Genomic DNA, 23,191 nt, shown 5'->3' on the forward strand with positions numbered 1-23,191 from the left:
TCTTAAAAAGGTGTAGCAAGATGCATATTCACCAAATCCATATATGGCCTCAGAGGCAGCCTTTTACAAGGAAATAAACTTTTACTGAATTCTTTCTGTAGCGTCCCCCCCCCCCCCCTTTGATCAAGACAATTAGCATACCAGAAAACAGATCCCAAATAAAGCACATTTTATGCATTGGCCTGTTCTCAGTCAGTCTGAACATTTTTTACACCTTAAAATATTTTTCACAGAAATGTTTTTGATTCAACCACAGCACATGGGCAAAGAGTCCATTAAAACGAGCAATCTACTAATTCCTCAGAAATGCCAAGGACTTCCATTTACAAGTCTTAGACCTTAGATAATCAGAGAGTGTTGTAGCTACATTATAGGCTAGCCTATAATCCATTAATACCCTTTTCATCCTTAAGTGTTAAGTGTCAGATGTAAAGTGGAAAGCATAAGTAATGATGCAGAGGTTGGCATTAGCATCAGAAGGGCTTTGATGCCCATAGGCAAGTTTGAGCAGCAGAAGATCAGATAAGATCAATGACTCAACTTGTCCTACAAAAAACACACACACAAAAAAAACACTTAACACATTTGATGTAGACCCCCCCCCCATCTTAAATATAATTAGTGATAAATAACAGAGCTGCAGAATAAGTCTGTTGATTTTAGATAGATATGCATTTAAAATGCAACAAATGAATAAATACCTAATCTTTACATCTGTAATCTGCTTGTCCCAGACTAAAATGCATGTTTGAGCTGTTTTAACTGAAAGCAACTTGCACTGACATCTTAAATCTGGTCAGTGCCATTGTTTTGTCTCAAGATTAGCACCAGTAATGTTTTTTTTTTCTTTTTTTTTTCTAAGGCAAGTTTATAAAAGCTACTTAAATGTCCTAAATTGAACTAAGGCCTAATCCTTGCTTAATCTAAGCATTTTCTGTGAAACCGGGCCTACATCTAGATTTAAATTAAGATTGTAAATCTAGATTTGTTATTATTTATAAATGTTAGAGACTCAATATAGAAAGCTAACTCAGTTTTTACAAAAAATATGTCATGGTGTCAAAGTCAGCATTAATCTATTATTAATACTATTCTGCATCATAATTTCAGGCTAAAGTGCAACGGTAGACGTACTTCCCGCCTCCTCATGAATAATGAAAAATAGCTCCGCCCACCAAGCGCAGAAGCTGTTGCAGTGAGAGCGTCCGTATGCGCACGGCGTTTACAAATGAGACCAGAACCGCGTCGCTACAGTTGATACATACAGAGGTCCTTCCGTCTGCGGACGCGACGGGGCTGCACTCTTCTTTCATGGTGATCTTCTGATCGCAGATCTTTTACATTTGCTACGTGCTGGCTGGTAAGCGCGAAAACCAGGACTTACCGTTTAAGAGGAAAGGAAAACAGAAGGACGAAGCGTTTGCACTTGGTGAAGGTGTTCTTCATCTCCAGCGGTTCCTAATACGCGGACACCAGCCCTGAAGAGCAGATCCAAATCCACACGACTGCATATGACCAGAACGGGTAGGTGCAATCTCCAAATAACAATATGATATAACATAAATACAGCGTGTTGACATGAAATGGGCGACGGTTACTCGTCGTTTCCTAGCGGCGTTCATCGTGTTTGATGAATCAAAATCAATGAACCATTCTGTTTATTTACAACGTTAGGAATAATATCTGAGTGCTGGTCAGACAGTTACACCTTCAGCACTAATTTTCCTCATTTGAAAGCGGTGAATGTATCTCCCATAGCCGGAGATACAGCTCTTATTTGGCAACATTGCTGCGCGTGCAGTGTATGGCACAGTCGCATGGCAGGTTTGGGGCGTTCATCAATTGGTTGTATTAATTATTTTTATATGTAAATTATTTATTTATTATAAATAAACCATCTATTTTTATAAAGTGTATATATATATATATATATATATATATATATATATATATATATATATATATATATATATAGCCTAGGCTATATGTAATATGTATGTATATGTAATACATACATGCATTCAGTTTTGGCTTTTTTGTACAAATTTACATAAGAAGTAGAGGTTCAGAATAATGGGTCCACTATTATCAACTGCATGACATCTCAATGGGGTTTCCAGGTCTCCTGAAATTTGTTCAAATATACTGATATTACATAGTGTACTGATCATCCTTGAATTGTCATTAATCAGATAATGTGTTTGTATCTCATGGGACAAAGAGTATTGGGGTGGGAAACCCTCCTTATGTGTAACCCATCATTATTGCATGCATTTATTCCTTCTGCAATTCCTTCTGGATCAGCACGGACTGGGGCGCAATGTGGGAATTCAGACCACAACTGTGTGTTGACATCCTTTGGCCTTGTCTTCATCTGCTTTACTACCACCCTGATGTTAAGGAGTCTTTGGCAGGTGTGGCACCACACTTGTGTACCAAAGAATTTTCCTTAACTTATGATTGGCCCATAAGCACATCCGGATGATGGCTCTTCTAGCCGTTACGGTTTGATTGTGGTTTTTATCGTAATATCTTTATTCCAACAAAGGCTTTTAATTGCATACTTCATGTGAGTGTCGTTTATGTCTTCATAGACGGTTATCCCTTCTTCAGAGGGAATTTGCATTGATGCGTAATCCAAAATGATCCCAACAGTTTGGAAAAATAGGTGTGGCACTCATTCTTAGAAGTGATTAGCATGCTTAATATTAATTTCTTCATGATTGGCTGTCTGTAATAGCAGCTGTAGTGAAGTGATTAAGGATTTCAATATGCCGTCTGGGTTTTGGGGGCTTGAGACTTTTCCACAGAAAATCATCTCAGCTGTGTCTCAGCACTAGCAACCACATGAGAAATGTCTTCTCTGGTCTGGGGGGCATCAGCTGAGAAAATCACCCAATCGTAATTAAACGCTGCAAATTGATTCACCGGCTGGCCGGTGTAGTGTGTGTGTGTGTGTGTGTGTGTGAGAGTGTGTGAGAGCAGGATGAATAGGCCCAGGGGTTCTTAACTAAACACAAATGAAGTAGGAGAACTTTTTGCTCGTTTCGGAGAGAGGAGGCATTTTACTGGTATATTTTCTTATACGCCACATTTCAGCCGCAAGACGAGTGCAAATCAATTCAAAATTGAAGGAAGCACAAAGGGCCAGGAGAAACTGATAGATTTGACACTGTTTAAATTGGTTTTCCCAAAGTTAATTTCAGAGCGTGTTGTTTTGACCCTGAACAACGAATAGTGTTGCCACTTTTCAGATCAAATCTTGAGGATTTGTCTTTCATAACTTCCTTTACTCAACTAAAGAAGAACTCTCTGAAGCCCTTGAAACCTAGCGGCCATTCAAACATGCTAGAATTAGTTCTGCGGTCTCTTGCATTGAATGTTCCTCGCAGTGATCTATAGAGAACTTTCTCCATAATCTCATTCTCATAATTTAAAATGAGCATCCCGTGTCATAAGGCGGTTATTCTAGGATCAGACAGGAGGGTCCGTAGCCAAGGCAACAAGTCACCACAAAGGCGAGCATGCCAGGTGTTGCTCTGTAACATTTGTGCCTTTGAAGCTTCTGAACCCCTATGGGGACCTTTTATGGGGTCTGTTTTCGTCTTTTTTGCTGCACATGGCCAGGCGCACATTGTCTCTCTGCTTGCCATATGAGCGTAATCAGGATGCTAGTTGGGTGCGGGTTTGAAAATACCCCCTATGAGCTTTATTATATATTTGTAGGGCCCTATGAAATCCATATTTTTTCATGTTTTTTCATTTAAATTCATTTGAAATGGTTTAATTAAATTTTAATAATCAAAAGGATGTCTAATTAGTTGAATTGATAAAACTTAAATATTTTATTACAATTTTAACAATAATTGTGTCCTATTTTTTGATTACATTCACTGTACAATATTAATATATTTCTGTCATAATTTCTTCAAGTTAAACAAACGTTTATTTTGGCGGGTTGTAGTGAAGACTGTTGAGTGTATCTGAAGAAACGTACACGCAGACTTAAATAGTCTTTTTGTGGTTTAATATTCACAGACTTTAGTCCATATCACGGTTTGATTAAGTGTACAGCCTTTTGATTTATTCTACCAAATTTTGCCAAATTTACGTTTCTGTTATATAGTAAATTACACGACTGGATTCCGCAAATCACGTAAATCATAGGAACCCTACATTTGTGTGTGTGTGTGTGTGTGTGTGTGGATTGTTACATAATATACAAAAGCAGAGTCCTGTGTTGTGAATTGGTGGGTTTTGGTCCCCCAATTTTTGCTCTCCAGACTGGGGTCACTTTAATTATGCGAGAAGCAACAGATGTAGGGCAGCTTAGAGTGGTGTGCAGCTGTGGAAACCCACGGTGATTTAAACGCATTGAAATGTCTTGCAACATCTACCACCGCATTTGTAGTTGATTGATTGTATGTTAATTCTTGCTTTCACATACTAATTTTTTTTTGCCTTATATGTCTTCCTACACTCACATAACCAGGCATTAGACTATTTTTAATCTTCCCTTCTTGGGTTTTGGGGATTTAATCATCAAAATGATTTTTTTTGATGCCTGAAAGCTTCAGTCATCACCCTTATCGGGATCCTCAATGATGTCTATCTTAGCCAGACAGAAAAATGCTGAAAATAGAACGGCTTGATACCAGACACGACTCTTACAGAAAACTGTGTTTCATATGGTCTGTTGTATAATCCAGTTTGGTTCCTTGTGATTTGAATGGTGGTACTTCTCTGGGTTGAGTTTTATAGCCTTTCATCAACATCGCATTGGGTTGTTGGGATCAGATTCTGCAGTCCAGGTGGGTTCCGTTCAATCCCACCTTGATCCTGAAGGATCTACCTCACCAGCCCCCACAGGCTGATCAGAGAAAACTCCTTTTCTCTGTGAGAAAGCAAGTTTTTCTCGTATTTTCTCATTTCTCTCATACATTCCTGTGGGTATGATTTAATTAACCTATTTGTCAGTGGCACTCTGCTCTCTCTTATATCTGTGATGGAGCTGCAGAGTTACCGAGGAAGTCTGGGTCATCAAACACATCAAATGTCAGGGCCAGCCTGCAGAATCTGTATTTGTTTTGGCTCACTGTCGTGCCATTGTCTACTGTCAGTTTAACCCAGCGTTCAGGCCAGGGTTGGTTAGTTTAGTCCACTGAGATCAGGCACAAGGGAGTTTTCATTAAGAAAACATCTAGATTATTTTGTTCCTAGTTCATCCCCAGGACGCTTCCTGAGCCAGTGTTTGTATTAGTCAGAGATGCATAAAAACTCTTATGATGACGTTGGTGTACAGTAGAGCTTGATAAAGCTGTCCTGCTCAACTCGTTGACATCCCCAAGGCTTTGCTTTTTGGTTTGGCTGTTGTTTTGTTGTCTTAGTGTTAGATAATTAACCCTGTTAAATGGCAGTTGTTGTTTTTTTAGGGCATCTTCCATGTAAAGCTTGACAATTGGTTTACAGCCATAAGCAGGACCTGACTGTAAATTTGTTGCAGGAAAACAATGATTCAAGGAAAATGATATTAGATTAACATATGTAGCCTACATGATGATTTTTTTTTTTTTAATGTTTCCATCTCAGTTGTTGTAGTATAATCGTCATAAACAACATGCCTTTTTGTGGCAAAATCATGAAAAATGTAGATATTTACATTAATGTTGAGGCTCTAATGTTGCATGTATAGTGTGAGCTATGTATAAAAAAGCTGAAAATTCTGTCATTTACTCACCCTTATGTCATTCCAAACCTGTATGAGTTACTTTCTCCTGTAGAACACAAAAGCAATTTTTTTTTTAACTTTTTTTTTCCCCTGTTGGTTTCTATGATATTTTGACCTCAACATTCTCAAATATCTTCTTTTGTCTTCCACTGAAGAAAAAGTCATACAGATGTGGATCGAAATAAATTAGCCTACAGAATTTTAATTTTTGAATAAGCTATCCTTTTAAATTTTGGTCTGTTTTTCACACTTAAAAGTTACTTGGATAGCGCACAAGTCATATGTGCAATTTCATATACTTTATTTTTGAGCTTGCCACTGTCGTCATTCACTTTCGATATAGTATCCAAAAGAGTGGTGAGGTATTTTTCCAAAAACAAAATCACCTTTTGTGTGGGGAAAAAAAGAAATTCATACCAGTTTGGAACAACATGAGGCTGTGTAAATGATGAATAACAAGTGAATTATTTCTAAAACATTGTTGATCGAAGGGTGACCAGAACACTTGTTTACAAGGAAACGTGTGTGAATATGAGCACCTTTAACTGAAGCCACATCATTTGCCTAGTATATTTGCTTAACGAGTCAGGTTTCTACACCTTATGAATTCAACAACCTGCATGATTTTCCCTGTTTGACTATATACAGCATTCAGCAGTTCCCCCAGTCACACTTCCTCCCTATTGAATGAAAAGTCATGTTTCCTTCTTGAGTGCACTTCACCATGAACATGCGTTAAAGGGATAGTTCACCCAAAAATGAAAATCGTCATCATTTACTTACCCTCATGTTGTTCAAAACTTGTATGATTTTTTCTTTTTTTCTACTAAACACAAAATAAGATATATTGAAGAATGTGTGAAACCAAACAGTTGAATGGACCCCCATGACTTCCATAGAATGAAAAAAATACTATGGAAGTCAATGGGGTCCATCAAGTGTTTGGTTACAAACATTCTTCAATATATCTTCTTTTGTGTTCAGCAGAAGATAGAAATTCATACAGGTTTGGAACAACATAAGGGTGAGTAAATGATGACAGAATTTTCATTTTTGGGTGAACTATCCCTTTAAGTTCTCTTATTGCCTCTTATTTAGTGTCCGACACAACCAGTTTGTCCCTTTAAATCCAGCTAATCCGGATGATGTCCTCCCACAGCCACTAGTCAGTTACCTACAAGTATTTGTTTACTCAGTTAGCGTGAACTGTTTGCTTTGAGAAGCACCTCTTGAGTGGATAAACTGCTGATGCAAACACAACCATGTGACTTGAAATACCCTAACTACTAAACCTGTTGAACAAGCTTTTTATTACTTGTTATTGTCATAGATACTAGAATAAAGTCCCCGTGAACTGGAAGTTGCAAACGACTTTTCTCCTGTGTTGTGAGACATATCCAAATGAAACGGAATATTGAACAGAGGGCAGGGTTTTACTTCAGCGCTCCTCCTCTCCATCTCTGCTCATAGCAGACTGACGGTTTGAGGGGAGTGGTTAAGCGTTTCCCAACCCAAGCCGTCAAACTGACGTCATCAGAAAAGGAACGCCATTCCAGATCGGAAGTAACTTTTCAGATTTTGATCAAAGATTACCACGGCAAACTATTTTTTTCTGTGTATTAACTTTACAATTAACATGGAATAATTGTTAATTGTTAATAATTATTCACCACAAGATTAGTAATATGTGCTAACAAAGTAAATAGGGTCAATTTCATGTCGACTTAAAAAAAGGAGAAACCGGGCAGCAGATGTTTCCCACACAATCACCACAGCTCAAATGTTTCCGGAGCAGTTGCTTTGACATTATATACATCTTAGCATATATGTCATTTATCATCTTTGGCTGGAAACAAGCTTCCTGCGGTAATGTTGGAGACATAGCTGTGCCTTTGTAAAGACCAGGCCTTCTGTACTGTCACCTCCAATGGAGAGGGCGACCGGAGCCCTCTGATTCGATATGATGGCTCTTTGACTCCAATTCTTCTCTTTGTCTTGCATACACAGTCTACTTCTCGCTGTGATGTTAAGTTGAATGCTCCCCTGCAAGCTTCTAGCGCGTTATGCCAGTGGCGTGTGTTGCAGCGGCTGCAGGTTAACTGCAGGATCCATCTCAGATCTGACAGGCTTTCACTGGCTGAAATCATCCACCCAAAGAAACTTTGTACAGTGTGAAGTCTTACACTCCAGCAGCTGGAGTGAGAGTAGAGCTTGTCTCATACTACAGGGATTGGTGAATCATTTTGAAATAATTTATAGAGAGAGACAGAGATTATAAATTCACTGCCTTTTTTTTATTCTTTCATAACTTCTAGCAGATGGCCTGTGATTTCAAATATCTGTTAGTCGCACATGCACATTATCTCACATTTGCTCATTCTGCTGATGTTGTGTCTTTATAATTGCTGACTCTCATGATTCAGGCTGTTGGTCAAACAAAGGCTGACGTTTAAGTGATGATGAAAAAATCATTGCCGCTTGTTTAGTGTTCTTTTGTTCTTTGTTTTGAACACAGCTCCACAATCATCCATTGAAACCAGAAGTCAAGCAAGCAGAGCAGAAAGGAGAAGTAGAGGCTTTTTAAACATGTCTGCTGTAAATCTGCGCTGGCCTGTTGTGTCAGACAGTCTAAGTCATTGTTGTGGCAGATGTCTGTCCTGTCACCTTTGACCCCTTTGCTTGAGGCCACAGTAACTGCCCTGTCTTGGAGGGCTGGAGGGAGGCTGTTAAACGACAGGCTCTGTTTTGCATTTGAAAGTGGGGACATGTTTCAATTAAGATGCAGACGTTGTCACTCTTTTTGTCTTTACTTCTCTGGCTACTGAATTTAACCGTTCACCTCTCTCAAACTGTAAAAATGTGAGAAACCGTAGTGTGTGTGTCCATCTCTGTAACTAGTGGAAATTGCGGGTGTTCTTTTAATATGCAGCTCATTAATTCAAGTTTTTTCCCATATTCATTAATGATAATATAACATCACCACCTGGTCCAGCTGGTGACAGCAGTGAGTGAAGATGTGTGGGACAGTCTGTGTGTGTGTGCCAACACTTGGAGAACGTTTGGCTGTTTTCACACTTGGTCCAAACCCGGTCTTTTTCAGACGATATTCCTCTGACCTTTGCTCTTTTGTAATGTCTCTCAGCCATCTCTCCTCCTACAGTCTTTCTTCAAATATCCCTCTTGCTCACTCTCTCTCCTCCCCCATCATGAGTGGACATGCCACCAACCCACCCCCCCCCCCCCCACACACACACACACTGCTGATTGGCTATAAGTGTTGAGGCGCTTATCAGCGTTTATCAGAAATCGCTTACTGCACCTTGAACAAAGAACTTGCTTCTGAACATTTAATAAACTGCGTTCTATAAGTAGGCTGTTCAAAAAGGGTTGGTAAGGTTTTATGTTTTTGAAAGAGGTCTTTTATGCTCACCTTGACTGCATTTATTTGATCAAAAATACAGTAACCTTTTTTTGATATTTTCATAAAATATCTTCATTTGTATCCCGAAGATGAACGAAGGTCTTACGGGTTTGGATCGACATGAAGGTGAGTAATTAATGACAGAGTTTTCATTTTTGGGGGAACTAACCCTTAAACCCACCATGTTCCCATTATGTGACCTACAATATCAGTCTTGTCGCTTTCTCTGAATTTGACTCCTAAAAGTTTTAATATGCAGTTTTGAATCTCAGTGGAATAAAGTAAATTATCCAGGTTTTGTTTTTGCTTACTGTTTATGAATCCTGCCTATTTTGACAGTACTGCTTTTCATGTAGCCTATATAGTAGGGAAGTTGGCATATTTATCTAGTTTAAAAATAACTCTTAAAACCAACATGAAAAGGTGGCAACAACCTGCCAAAAAATACAAGGGCTTAGTGACCTCAGCATAAAAGGGACGTTGTTAGAGGCGAAGCAATTTTTTTGATGAAAGATTGTGAGGACAATTTTGAGAGCAAAAAAGGTCAGTTGTCTATTGTAAATAGTGTAGCGATGTATGAAGCACGGCTCACATAGAAGTCACTTTCAAACCAAGAAGCTTTCTGTTAGTCAACCTTTGCGGAAATCTGTGCGAGTAAATCATTTGCCTTCAAGCAAAATAGATTGTGTGGATTACTATTGGCATAACTGGATTTTGCCCATTAAAATTGACCAAATACCAAACCTTCACAAAAGAAAAGACTTCAAAATGTGTTCTATTTCCGGTCATTGTGTAATGAAACCGAGAAATAAGCGCTGACTTGATGTGATGTTTTGTGCAGCGATCATGACCTTCAGACGTGACCTTCACACACTCTCAGAAGGCAGTGTCGTGACTATTGTTGTTCTCCTGTATTCAATGCTTTTTGAAATAAGACACCTTTGACCTCTGCTGTGACTGTCTGTTCCTTCTCAGAAAATACCGTGCAGTAACAAGACCCTTTGGGAGGAACAAACAGGAAGGCTGCAGCGACTTCTGTTCCGCGCAACAGCAGAAGTGGGTTCTTTTCTTTATTAAAGAGCCAAGAGTGTGAGAATATCTCTCTACTGTACGACATCTGTTTTCTCTGAAGATAATCTCAGGCTTACATGATCCTCAAACGGACAGCTGTTTCACTGTGCAAGTACAGAAAAGACTGCTTTCTTGTAGGAGACGTCTCCACATTGAAGTGTCCAGGCGAGGTGCTCTGTCATCTTTGTGTAAAACAATGCTAGGTACGTACGCTAACAGAGCCGCCACTCTTGTGCTAACACAGCTGCGTTGGATAACTCTGGCTTTTGTGAGCCTTTTAGCCTCAGTGGTATGGATTATCATCACTATGAAGCTATGCTAGAGATGTCAGCTTGTATGACTCAGATGAAAGACCATGTTTACTGTAACACCTGAGGCCTGGATTTTAGTTTTTGCATCAAGCAGTGTCATGGATAATATGGGACTCAAATGTGATGCCTTGAGTTAAGCAAGTGATTTTCACAAGTAGGACACATTCCTGGATCAACATCCTTTGTTGGACATCAAACAACATTCCTGTCTTTCAGTTTCATTCACTAGCCATACATTAAATGCATACAAATACACTGCCCGGCCAAAAAAAAGTCTAAAGTTTAAATAGGCAAATGCTTAAGAGTCTGACTGGGTAATTATTGCAGTGATTAATTATGTTTCTAGCATGTTATATGTTTGGCAACAGTTGGCAACAGTTCTTCTAACTCCTAATAGCTTTTCATTTCTTGAACAACCATATAGGAAGACACATCATGGACATATTCCAGGATGACAATGTCAAGATGCACCAGGCTCAAATAATTGTCAATACAAGATCTTGACCAAAAATTGATACACCTCTTGATGGAAATAACATCACAACATTTCTTTCCATCAAGAGGTGCATTATTTTTTGGTCAAGATCTTGTCTTGACAATGCAGAGTACAGCACTCTGTAAAGTCTCCTCCAGCACATCCCAAAGACTAAAATAAAGGTCTGGATTACATTTTTAAAGACCTAAAATCCTAAAACATGACCCTACATATTATTACACTTGCATGCATTTATTAGTGAATGACAAGGACCATTGGCCTAACCTAGGTTGATAAGGATGTTGTTCCAGGCCTTAACCATAATTCAAAGCCTAACCTAAACACGAAATATAAGAAACGGTGTTATTTTAGTAATATTTATATACTAATATATTTTTTTAGTAATATTTTGAATTGCCTTTTTTTATCTTCAATTTTCATTTGAGTTTTTAAAAAAAAATTTTAGTAATTTTGTTTTGCATTTTGAATGCTTTTGATTTTTTTTTTTTAAATATTACTATTTAGGTTTAATGTTTTAAGTTTATTTCCACTTTGTAATTTTTGTGCCTCAGTTTAAACTTATTTCAATTAGTTAGGTTACATTTTAGAATTTTAGTTTAAGTTTTTCATCTATGTCTTTCAGAATTGTTTCAATTAACAAATGTTTTTAATAATTTTAGTTAATGATAATAACCCTGATAAGAATGTTATGCAAAAAAAAAGAAAGAAAAAAAAAGATGTTGATCCATGAATATGTCCAACTTGTGCAAAGCACAATAAGCTTGGTCTAGGGTGAGCACTGACCATACACTATTATTAGCCAATCACAAGCTCTGTGAAGCCTGGGACATATTAGGTGAATCTGACTCATGCGGATAGAGGAAGCCCTTTAATAGCATATTTCTCTTCCTTCTGCCCACTGTTTGTCCGATGGTACCCTAACAGAGCAAAACAATGGACCTCTTTCTCAAGTGTACAACTCTCTTAATGTATCTACTGCGCCTAGATTTGTGGACGTCAGTATTTCTGGTTCCTATTTAAGGGTACGTTTACACAACAACGATATGCTTAAAACTGAAGTTTTTCCTTTGAGTTTTCTGCATGCAGACGACACTATTGTCAAAACAATCGCCATTCACAGGGTTTTCCGTGAAAACGAATAAAAACCTTATATTCTGCTGCCAGGCCATTAGATGGCGATGAAACACGATAGACTGCACATGTAATATGCATGCGCATGACGTCATCGTCTTCAGAGATTTGCGTTTTTGTTGTTTACACAGAGACCGTTGTAAAAAACGTGCACTTTGAAACCCGTTTTCAAAACTTTGCGTTTTCCAACACCCAAAACGCCGTTGTCGTGTAAAAAGCGCCAAAGCGCATAAAAAGTTTTACGTTTTTAGTTGAAAACGGTCCCTTAAACAGTGCTCTAGCCATTCATCAGCTCTAACTGTTGTTGCTATACATTTTATTTGCGACCATGCACATTTACCTTCTCAAAGCCAGCCATAAAAGACATAGTATATAAGTGGGCGTGACCTCTACTCTGCTTATGTTTGATTCATCAGTTTGTCTGTGACCCCGCCCCTTCCTGCAGTGCTGGAGCAGCATGTGCTGTTTATTATGCTGCTGAATGAAGAACCAGCCCCAGCGTGTCCTCATTCTGTCTCCTTCATGGGGGGAGCGACCAATCAGCCTCCTCAGCTTCAAATCTGCAGATTTGCACAAGCACTCTTATATGACATTGCTTAGATGGCTAGCATACTTCTCTCCTCACAGTTTGTGCAAATTCTCCATGCAGGTGGAGAAGCTGAGAGAGATAGTGATAGTGGAAGGATGGATGGATGGATGGATAGATAACACCCTGTGCTTCAATGGAGTCTAGGACTCCCTCTGAGGAGCTGGTGGATTCCAGCACTACGCTGGATTATTAATGACTGTCTAGCTGAGAGAGAAAACTCAACCCCAAGAGCGCACACATACTGACAAAAAGAAGGGAGTGGCTGAGAGAAACAAGCACAGGAAACAAGATAAAGAGAAGGAATTGTAATGAAAGAGTGAATCGCAATGGGAATGAGCGATTGAATGTGCTACAAAGTCGAGGAATGAAAATAAAGTAGAAACGCATTGTGAACACGTACAAACGTTTAGCATGCGCTGACTGGTCCACAACACCCAGCATGCAGGTGAGATGACAGCGAGTATGGAAATCAGCTAGTGATAAAACATTCAGTGTTTGTGTGTGTTTTAGGGTGTGTCGTTCTGTGGGGGGGGGGGGGGGGGGGGGGGGGGGGGGGGGGGGGGGGGGGGGGGGGGGGGGGGGGGGGGGGTGGAGAGTAAAATGTGGCTGCGCAGTTGAACGTTGTTTACACTAGCTTCAGTAAACCTTTCTGACTGCCTTTGTTTGCATGCACAAAGATACCTCATGGATTCAGCTGAAACATTTATGAGATTGCTCTGTTTCCCATCATCTTCACTCGTGTCGTGTTCTTTAGATTCTCGTCACGGATTAACACTTTCAAATTCAATCCTTTAGAATCCTACTGTTGATTTCTGTCAGGCACAATACATCTGCAGAACACAACCTACAGGGTCTGAGACGTAAACCTTAATACTTCAGGCAAAAATGCTTCTTGATCAGCTTTTTTTGACCAGCTGAGTACTATTTTAAATTTGACAGTCTAAAAAATGCAATGCTATTTGTGAGATGGTCAAAAAGCAGCACAGGATGTGATCAGTAATTCTCAATTAAATTAGTCTTGTTTAAGGATTTTGGTTTAAAGTTGGAATAAAATCAAATTAACTTTATGTGCTGCAGGGATGATGTAATTTTGTTGGCCAACGTGGATGTTATAGCATCATCTGGTTTCCCTTAACAAACAAACAAAAAAAAAAAGAAGGATTTTTCCATTGGCTTTTGGATTATTGCAGAAAATAAGCTGTGAGATTCTTACATGGTTTGTTTATCAAGATAAACTTCACTAATGAACACAACTTTGAATGAATTTTAAAGGCTAAATAAAATCTGCAGTAGAAATAAAAGCTAATGTTAGGCTATAAATGAACTACACCATGATCACATAACTTCACCTTCACTATCACTGAGAATCCATAAATTCTTTCAAACTTTGTGTGTCACAATATGGTAGTAAAGTGGGTTGGAACTTCTCTTTCTTCCGTATTAGAACTGTACTAATTGACTAGTTGGAGTTTGAGGTTTTTCAGGAAAGTTTTGGATGAAATTGTGTGTAGGTAGGTTGGCTTATCACTGCAGTGTTCTTCCCTGATGAAGCATTGTGGAGAAAATGGCACTCAAAGCACTTGAGCCAAAATGGTCTGACCTGTAGAAAAGAACGAACAAAGGACTGAACCATATAAACCAGACATATACAAACCACTCTGATGGGTCAGCATGATGTTTGGGTGCTTTCAGAGAGTAACAGATGAGAGTTATTTGTCAACATTGCCTTAAAGAACCTCATTGATAGTTATCAGTTAGACGTTCGCCATTGTCACATTTGTGTTAGCTAGAACCAAATAATAAAATGTTTTGTCTTAAAAGTCTTTATCAGGCAAGGGGTCTTGCTCAATACATTCCCCCTCATTGTTTTGAAGAAAGTTTTACTGAATATTTGTTCCAGAGCTATAGCTCACTTGCTGGCACATCATAAATGCCTTTTTCTCTGGATTCCTATTGCTTGCGTTATCGTCTTGGTGTTCTCTGGTTGGCTAGTTTCATATGATCTAGTTTCTCTGTAATGTTTGGGCACAGTTTCAGTTGTTGCTAAGAACTTGAGCTTGAATCAAGCTGTCATTTCATGAAGATACATTATTTTATACACTTTGCACACTTCTTTAACATCAACATGAAATGACATTTTGAGCCCATTTTCCTTCCGTAATGTCTAATTAAATAATTTAATATCATGTGACATTAAACGGACCAGGAATGTGTGGCAAGACTTTATGAAGACGAATGAAGGTGCATGTTAATCCTCGAGGCCAGGGGTTTTCAAACTGGGGTCTGCAAGAGGGTTATAGGGAAATCAGAGGAAAAAGATTCAAGCTAACTATAAACTTTTCTTTCTGTCCTATCCCTGATGGTGACAGTGCTTCCGTAAGGTAGTCACACCAGTTTAACAGCGGGGACGGGTTCCAATGAGTTTCTTAGTGTAGGAAGACTGAGAGGGGGCGTTGGCAATGTGTTTTGTGTAAAACATTAAAATTTTCTCTACTTTCAGTCTCATTACAGGGCATCAATTTTACTGTTCGTTTGTGAGATGCACTGCCTGCAATTAAGTCAGTAAATTTGCGTATTTTTTCAGGCCCTGTGCCAAATGACTGAGGAAATGACGACACCTGTATTGTCAGATAGTGGTTTATTGTATCCTTTACTTTTCACTCTTTTAAGACTGTGTGATTTTTGAAAAAAAAAATCTATTTCCAATTTTTCTTTTGTTCCCTTTTTTTATAGCTGCAGATGTGCTTATTTGGAGGGTTGCGCAATTTGGCCCAACAATTTATGACATATTACTATAAAATACTACTACTGCTACATTTTTCTAATATTTTTGTCTTGATAATAATAATAATAAAATGTTAAACCAAATAGGAAATATTAATATACAGTTCATTTTAAAATATGTTGTATGGTGGAGAAAATACTGTTACTACAAATAAAGCTCTTTATATAAATAAAGCTGATTATGCTATGTTAGCAACTTGACAAAATATTGTTATCTCTGAGGTACAAATATGTTACTCAAACAATAAGACTAACCGTGTTGAGCTATATAACAGTGATTAGTTTCTGTCGATAAAGGTATCCAAACAGTTGCTCGTCTGTCTAATAAACATAATATTTTAAAGCGTCTTTATTTCCATGGTGTCTACATTTCTACAACAAAATATGACACATGTTCTAGAGGTTTTGGGATATTTTAATCAAAAATTGTTAACTCAGTTTTAATTTGTCAAATAAAGTGACCTGTATTTCATTAGGATAAAACAAAACAAAACAATGTGAATTTAAACGTAACTGTAACAAAATTCAAGTTCAGGGAAGGAGGCGGACATTAAACGTAACTTTATTCATAAAATAAACGCAAACAACAAAACGAAAGGAGTGGCTGCAGCATATGAGCATAATAAAAACAGCAACATAAAATGTCCCAGGCTCTCTGCCCCACCCTGCTTCATACCACAGTAACATTAATTAAACTTTTAATACATTAGCTCATCCATGAACATGATTTCAGCCCGAGTCCTGTCGGATTGCTTTCCATCGGCTGTGGACGTGAAGACGACAACTCCCATGATTCCAAGCTTATTCACGGCGTCATCAAGCTACGTCTTTGTTATTGTTTTGCATACGCGACCTCTAGGGGCGAAACTTCCATACTGTGCCTTTAAATGTAAACTGTTGTTTTTCCAAAAGTGACCCAAACTGAGAGCTAATGCAGAGATGAGCAGCATTTACTGTGAACTGAGGCTGTCTGAGGAAGGGAAGCTAAAAAGTGAAATACAAAGGCAAAGAAGGGCAGAAGCCAAACAGAGAGAGGCACTGTTGTAAACAACCACCTTCAGGCGCTCAGACACATTGTTCTGATAAAGCTCAACTGTGACGCATAGAGTTGTATATGTTTGTGTGTGTGTGTGTGTGTGTGTGACCATTTTTTAAACTACGTGCCAAACCTGGAGATCCTTAATGCAGGCTTGCTAGCATTAGCCCTAGAGGCTGATAACATCTGGAGTGGCTCAAATCACCACCGTCCTCCCCCCACTTCAGACTCCAGCAGTGGAATTCCTCCCTCTGCCATGGGGGGAACGTTTAACATCTAATACCACTAGGGAATCACAGCAAAGTGGAGCGTGATAGCAAACCCTATTTCAGCTCTAGAGAGCCCCCTTTGAAGTGGAAATTGTGTCCCTAGGAGTCATACGCCACCATGGAGTGGTCAAAAGAAGTCAATGACCAATTTCTCATCCTCGATTGTACTGTCATTTCTGGGTCCTTTTGAAGTGACTAATGCTTTTCGTTCTACAAATAACGACATGAGGACATGAAAGACGACATCTTTACGCAACGTTTTTATAGGGCACCATACTGAGACTAAAATGGTGGCATTTAAAATGTAATGTTTTTGAGAATATGATTTAAAATCAAATTTACTGTTTGTCAGCATTTTTCATTTGCTTAAGCCGTAATATCCGAATCATGAACGCATGATTCGTATGAGCCACTTTTAAAGTTGTTAGTCTGTTATTTGTCCATCATGTCCATATATATTATATTATATTATATTATATTATATTATATTATATTATATTATATTATATTATATTATATTATATTATATTATATTATATTATATTATTACTACCGTTCAAAAGTTTTGGGCCGGCAATATATTTTTTTCTTTTTTCTTTTCTTTTTTATAAAGATGTCTCTTTTAGTCACCAAGGCTGCATTTCTTTAAATAAAAAAATACACTAAAAACAGTAAATGTATTGTAAAACATTATTACAATTAAAAATGTAAAGGTTTCTATTGTAAGATATTTTAAAAGTAATTTACTCCTTTGATAGCAAAGCTGAATTTCCAGCATCATTACTCCAGTATTCAGTGTCACATGATTCTTTAGAAATTATTCTATGCTGTTTTGCTGCTCAAGAAACATTTATCATCATTATAAATATAATATGCCTAATAATTTTTAAAACCATGATTTTTATTTTTTTTTTGAAATGGGAGTCTTTTGTAACATGTAAGTATTTTTAATCAATTTAATGCGCATATATATATGCGCATTAAATATATATGCATTTGGCAGACGTTTTATCCAAAGCGACTTACATTGCATCTCAAGGTACAAATTTACATTCTTATCAGTTCTTACTTTCCCTGGGAATTGAACCCATGACCTTAGCGGTGCAAGCGCCAATGCTCTACTGTTTGAGCTACAGGAAAACTCTTTATATACAGTGCTATGCATACGTTTAGACACCCATGCTAAAGTTGACTAAAAAGAGGAATAAAAAATCATCTTTTGGAAATTTAACTTAATGCCTTAATTTAAAAAATTAGGAAAAATCCAACCTTTAAGGACACCAATTTTCTTTGTGAATGAATAATGTATCGTAAATAAATAAATGTTCTTCCTTAAAATACAGGGTGCATAAGTTTGGACACCCCTATGTTAAATTCCCATAGAGGCAGGCAGATTTTTATTTTTAAGTATTTTTTTTTATTTTTTTTTTAGGATACTATGCATCCTGATAAAGTTCCCTTGGCCTTTGGAATTAAAATAGCCCCACAAATAGCTTTTAGGCTAACTGAAATAAAACCATGCCAATCTCTAGGTATGGTGAAGGCTATGTGATGATGTGGGGCTATTTTAATTCCAAAGGCCAAGGGAACTTTATCAGGATGCATAGTATCCTAAAAAAAATTTTTTTTTAAATACTTAAAAATAAAAATCTGCCTGCCTCTATGGGAATTTAGCATAGGGGTGTCCAAACTTATGCACCCTGTATTTTAAGGAAGAACATTTATTTATTTACGATACATTATTCATTCACAAAGAAAATTGGTGTCCTTAAAGGTTGGATTTTTCCTAATTTTTTAAATTAAGGCATTAAGTTCAGTTTCCAAAAGATGATTTTTTTATTCCTCTTTTTAGTCAACTTTAGTATGGGTGTCTAAACTTATGCATAGCACTGTATGTATAGCCATTTATTGAAGACCACTTTCAACTGAATGTTAAATAAATATGGGCTGACATCCTCTGCAGAAACTCAGAAAAATAGTGTCATGAATCAAGTGAAAAGAGAGATAGAGGTGTTTGATCTGATGGCTGATGTTCCTGAGATGTCACAGTCTTTCCTTTCCTTAAAACCCCTTTTTTTAGTAGGGAAGGGACGAAAAAAAGTCTTTCTCTGTATTATTCTCTCTCACTTTCTCTCCTGGTTAGTGAGATTTGTCCTTGTGAGGGCACAGCGCTCTCCACTGTTTCAGCACTCTGTGCTGGCTAAAAATACCCTCCACCCCCTTGGCTCAGCATCTACTGCCCAGTGTGGGCTAGAGAAGGAACGAGGAAGGGAGACCAAAAGGCACTGAGGGTGGGTGAGAGATAAGAAAAGGGGTTTGAGTGAACTCAAGCTCTTTCTTTTGCGTTCCTGCAGAGATTCTTCCACCTCCAGGTATGACGGTGAATACAGGGCTATTTTTGATGGAGATTTGTCATGCTGAGAACCTTGGAACACTACCAATACATGATGTAGGTGTGCAGTAACTCCAGGCTAACATTGTGTATTAGCCAGGTGTGATACAACTTTCAAGCCCCAAGTAACTTTTCTACCCACACTAAATATGAAAATTATGTGTGAAAGGACAGAGCCATTCAGATTTGATGTTTAGTATGCAGCTATAGCCCCTTTTGCACCAGGTAGTTCTAGGAACTTAGTTATGGGAACTAGCCACCAGGGTGGTTCCCCGATAACTAAATGTACCCCTAGGGCCATTTGCCTGGTTGCATTCGCACCGGCAGTAGGAACTCTTAAAGGGATCGTTCGGAGTAAAATCAACCTAGGGTCCTTTGCACCATGACCACAAGCCAAACACCCCCCCCCCCCCCCCACAGATGCCTTTTTTCCCTTGGTCGAACATTTTTAAAGTTAGCGCTTATTTAGAGAAATCAGCCGGATGGCTTAGTGCAGGCGCTAATGGATCCTATGATGTATCTCGTAAATTACCCCACTAATGATGCCCAGAATGGTACCAAACTTATACAGTAGTACAAATAGGTTCTGTACTCATAAAACGAGGCATTGGAAAGTTTGTAAGTACATCAGGCGTTTATTTAAATAACACTTGCCTGACGGCTCATGCTACTGCTAACCTGAAAAGCACGTAAAAGTCCTGACAGAAAGCGATGCATAAGGATGTAGTGTAATGACGAATTATTATTTTTTCCGAAGTGTTAACAACTTAGTGTTAACTAATAATTGTTGCAAACTGGTACTACCAACAAAATATTAGTGCATTCCTGGAACTGGGCGTCATTACACTACATCCTCGTTACCCTGTGCTCCCATTCTCCATACTTCATTCTCCGTACTCTGAAGTAGGAGCTAATTTAGTTCCTCCAAAATGAGTTTCTTGAACTAAAATCGTTCCCAGTTTCTGCGGTGCGAACACGCCAAAAAGCGAGTACTTCCGCCATTAGATGTAGGAACTATGAAAAGGTTCCTCTGGTGAGAAAGCCCCTAATGTATAATGGGATTTTGAACTGATTTCACAGAGTGTGACGCAACAGAATTTGATACTGAATTACTGACAAAATGGCTTGTTGTGACTGGCGCTGTTCAGAAAAAGATATTTTTTATTATAATTAAATTTATAGACCAATCAGTAAATCAGTATCAATATAATCTGTATCAGTTTTGAAGCTTGTTCTTTCTTTCAAATAATGCTGTATGTTTGCTGAATCTACAGCACCATGTCAAAATGAATTTGGAATTATATTATAGTTGTTAGTTCTCGTTGTCATGGTTCTTGTGGCAGTCCGAATCGACAATAAAACAACATTTCTTTCATGAACAGTGTAGTTTAATTCACAAGCGATCAACTTTGGTTATGAGTAGGTTCTGTCAATGAATTGGACAAAAAGACTCGCAAACTCACAAAAAGTCATCGAATGGAATCAGTCTACTGAATCTTTCACTGAATAAGCTAATGAAATAAATATTCTGACTTACTTTCTGATTATGCCCCCATTAGCTTGTCCTATATTAACAAAAGGCAGACTTTACGGGAGCTGCCATGCTAATCGGAAACCTTTTAGCTTTTACTGTTTTATGCAAGAGTATTTTAGGGCTAAATGTCCTTCAAGGTCAGAGCAGATGATTCAGAGAATCATTGGCCTGGAGGAGTGACTCCTTTTAATGGACATGCTAATGAGTCCTTAATTGAGTTGTGGAGAGACGTCTCTGTTGCACCTCTCACCACAAATGAAGACATCTCGGGAGAGCATTCATGCAGCCTGATTCCTGGGATTCCTGAGGGATTCCTCCCAGAGATCATCGGTGGGACAAATCTGGTTGCAAGTTAACTAAATGAATCAAGGCGTTAGTTTTAATTAGATGAAAACATGTAGGCAATGTTAAGAAAATGAATAAAAAACAAAAAACGGACTTCATGAAAGATTAAAGACTAAAAATGATATTTCTAATAGACCACATTTAAATTAATTAATATTTAATTTGTCAGAAAGCATATGTTGCAAGTTATATGCCATGCAAAATGTGTTAAAGGGCATTTTCTTCACATACAAAATGAGCATGAACTTGGAGCAGTGAACTCCTCACAGAGCTTTTGGGTGTGTCATCTTCTGGTTATTCAGGTCTTTTCAAATCATGTCTTGTCTGTATTTTTTGTCACGGGACTCATTTCCCCTCTAGATTGGTTGCAAAATTCCTGTTTTTCCTATGAATTCCATTACAATATATTTAGTATGTAGTCACTTCCTTAATCAGAAGATGTGTTGCAGTTTGTCTGGTTGTTCCATGTAGTTACGTTATACGTTCCCATGTCTCTATTATGAGATGAGTGGATTTGTATGACTCACTAACATAAGCTCAAATATCAACAGATGAGTAGTTATGCATACCTTAATAACTAGTAGCCTGAAGTCTTAACTTTCCTTGGTTTCTTTTTTAAATAGATTATATGATTGATTAATGTGCATTTTGCTGTTCCGATGGGTCAAACACACAGTATGTGAGAGAAAATAAGCTTTTCACATCTACACATACTTGGAGGAGGATGAAGTATCTAGTTTCAGAGAAGATTTGTAAACCAACCCGTGACAATAGAGACTCTTCAGGCTCGGTAAAGGGAAGAGAGAAAGAATCTCACCATGTTTCTTGCCAAGAGCACTAGGTGACTGAGTTGTTATGAAATTAGTGATGGATTAGCGGTTTCTTATTACCTAAATGTGTCATCGCTGTTTATGATCCTTGCGGTTAAGGTGAAGTTCCTGCCTCCTCGACGTGTCATGACATGATATTTATTGACTGCCCTTTTCTAGAGTGGAACCATATCCTGAATATTGTGGTAAAATGAATTTTGAATTGAATTATGGTTAGGGTTAGGTTATTTAATAGATCTTCTACTTGTAGTTTTGTTCAAGTGGTTTCTTTCATTCCAAGTAGGTGATTCTTGGCCAGAATGAGCTGTACGGTGGACCAGACTTAGTTGATGCTGTTTAGTTAAGTCTAGCTTCGTAAGATTACCCTACAATTGGATCAAGATCACGCTGTCCTCCTGACTTCCATCTCAGTGACCTTTGACCTTCCCTTTGCACATACAAGAGCTCCAAGGGTGACCTACATTGTCATTCAGAGCTGGGTGTGAAATTGCAATTTTCCGCCTGGTTGATGCAGTAATGAGAAATTGATGTAATGAGACAGCATTTAGGAGGAGGAGAGCTCTTTTCCAAATGCCACACTTTCAGTGTCTTTTGTTTCTTGAAGGCCTCCATGGCTACGTTCACACTGCAAGCCTTAGGGCTCAATTCTGATTTATTGGCCAGATCCATTTGTTTTCTATACATGTTTGTGCGGCTGTTCACATTTTTTTAAATGTGGCCATTATCAGATTCGAGTGTGAACAGATCGTGATCCTGAACTGACCCACATGCGCAAATAACCACATGCGAGGTTACTGAAGTCTGCATTTACGCGTTTATAAGGTTGTGCTGCGGAAGCCAGTGAATTTGTGTGCAGGTGATAAGAAGGAATGAAGTATCTGATAAAAACTATTTCTGAAGCAATGCCTAGCCTATATAAAATGAATGGCTTTTTCTTCTGTAATACAGCAGTAACCTTAGTGCCATCACCTGGACACCTTTGGGTCTTTGGTAATTTGTTGTTTAAAGTAATTACCTTTGTTCTATGTCACCTGTGTTCAAATGTTCTGATGCCAAATTAGGCAGCATGTTTTGTGTGTGTAATATTTTGACTCTTTGACAGTATAATGATAGCTCTTCTCAAATGTGTTAATGGGACGAATGCAATGTTTTGTATGCTGGAGTTTTAGTGTGGTTCAATTAATGGTTCATAAGATCCCAAGTTAAAGCTTGTGATGGCACAGATGGATGTAAAGCACAATTTTGTTTGTCCTA

General features: G+C 38.2%; 1 protein-coding gene across 1 annotated transcript in view; it reads left to right on the forward strand.

Moving 5' to 3' along the window:
• Positions 1-1,180: 1,180 nt before the first annotated feature.
• Positions 1,181-23,191, forward strand: part of tanc2a (tetratricopeptide repeat, ankyrin repeat and coiled-coil containing 2a) — a 153,477-nt gene continuing 131,466 nt past the window's right edge. The window contains exon 1 of the mRNA XM_079868302.1: positions 1,181-1,524. The gene's annotated coding sequence lies outside the window, so the exon portion shown is untranslated. The remainder of the gene's footprint in view (positions 1,525-23,191) is intronic.

The sequence above is a fragment of the Squalius cephalus genome (genome assembly GCF_949319135.1).
Source record: "Squalius cephalus genome assembly, chromosome: 1".
Lineage (NCBI taxonomy): Eukaryota > Metazoa > Chordata > Actinopteri > Cypriniformes > Leuciscidae > Squalius > Squalius cephalus.